The sequence below is a fragment of the Anoplopoma fimbria genome, unplaced genomic scaffold, assembly GCF_027596085.1.
Source record: "Anoplopoma fimbria isolate UVic2021 breed Golden Eagle Sablefish unplaced genomic scaffold, Afim_UVic_2022 Un_contig_11372_pilon_pilon, whole genome shotgun sequence".
Lineage (NCBI taxonomy): Eukaryota > Metazoa > Chordata > Actinopteri > Perciformes > Anoplopomatidae > Anoplopoma > Anoplopoma fimbria.
This window is the reverse complement of record NW_026550793.1, coordinates 1-1,642: the sequence shown is the minus strand read 5'-3', so window position 1 is coordinate 1,642 and position 1,642 is coordinate 1. Positions and strand designations below refer to the sequence as shown.

Below are 1,642 nucleotides of genomic sequence, written 5' to 3'. Positions count from 1 at the left end.
ATCATGACTTGCCGGTATAGAAATGACACAAATCCAGTTAAATGATGGCTTTCATCATTCCTAAGCTCATCGATCATTTTCTTTTCAATTTTATGCTAACGTATTCTACATTTCAACAGTAAATATTAATCTTTTTACTGCACTACATTTGTGATCCTTATAGCCACTTTGTACATTCTGATTTGACATTTAAAAGCTGTGAGTGTGTCTGGAAATCTGCAGGCGCTCCCTGTATAGACGAAAGAGCAAAGCGTGGTGATATAGTATCTTTAAAAGGCCCTTTGGTAGGCACAATATTTGCTTACGGCCATACCACCCTGAACACGCCCGATCTCGTCTGATCTCGGAAGCTAAGCAGGGTCGGGCCTGGTCAGTACTTGGATGGGAGACCGCCTGGCTTTACAAAAAGCAGGCGCTGCTGCTTTTTCAGTGGACACCGACAGGGTGGGAAGGAAATAGCTAGAACATGACTTGCCGGTATAGAAATGACACAAATCCAGTTAAATGATGGCTTTCATCATTCCTAAGCTCATCGATCATTTTCTTTTCAATTTTATGCTAACGTATTCTACATTTCAACAGTAAATATTAATATTTTTACTGCACTACATTTGTGATCCTTATAGCCACTTTGTACATTCTGATTTGACATTTAAAAGCTGTGAGTGTGTCTGGAAATCTGCAGGCGCTCCCTGTATAGACGAAGAGCAAAGCGTGGTGATATAGTATCTTTAAAAGGCCCTTTGGTAGGCACAATATTTGCTTACGGCCATACCACCTGAACACGCCCCAGGTGCTGTAAGCTTTTTTCACTCCTCTTTACAAAAAGCAGAGGGCGCTGCTGCTTTTTCAGTGGACACCGACAGGGTGGGAAGGAAATAGCTAGAACATGACTTGCCGGTATAGAAATGACACAAATCCAGTTAAATGATGGCTTTCATCATTCCTAAGCTCATCGATCATTTTCTTTTCAATTTTATGCTAACGTATTCTACATTTCAACAGTAAATATTAATCTTTTTACTGCACTACATTTGTGATCCTTATAGCCACTTTGTACATTCTGATTTGACATTTAAAAGCTGTGAGTGTGTCTGGAAATCTGCAGGCGCTCCCTGTATAGACGAAAGAGCAAGCGTGGTGTGCTGTAAGCTTTTTTCACTCCTCTTTACAAAAAGCAGAGGGCGCTGCTGCTTTTTCAGTGGACACCGACAGGGTGGGAAGGATATAGCTAGATCATGACTTGCCGGTATAGAAATGACACAAATCCAGTTAAATGATGGCTTTCATCATTCCTAAGCTCATCGATCATTTTCTTTTCAATTTTATGCTAACGTATTCTACATTTCAACAGTAAATATTAATCTTTTTACTGCACTACATTTGTGATCCTTATAGCCACTTTGTACATTCTGATTTGACATTTAAAAGCTGTGAGTGTGTCTGGAAATCTGCAGGCGCTCCCTGTATAGACGAAAGAGCAAAGCGTGGTGATATAGTATCTTTAAAAGGCCCTTTGGTAGGCACAATATTTGCTTACGGCCATACCACCCTGAACACGCCCGATCTCGTCTGATCTCGGAAGCTAAGCAGGGTCGGGCCTGGTCAGTACTTGGATGGGAGACCGCCTGGGAATACCAGG

At 41.5% G+C, this 1,642-nt stretch overlaps 2 pseudogenes; both read left to right on the top strand.

Moving 5' to 3' along the window:
- The first annotated feature begins 299 nt into the window (after positions 1–299).
- LOC129115182 (5S ribosomal RNA) lies at positions 300–424 on the top strand (annotated as a pseudogene).
- A 1,110-nt stretch (positions 425–1,534) lies between these two features.
- On the top strand, positions 1,535–1,642 carry LOC129115180 (5S ribosomal RNA; annotated as a pseudogene; the record flags this gene model as incomplete).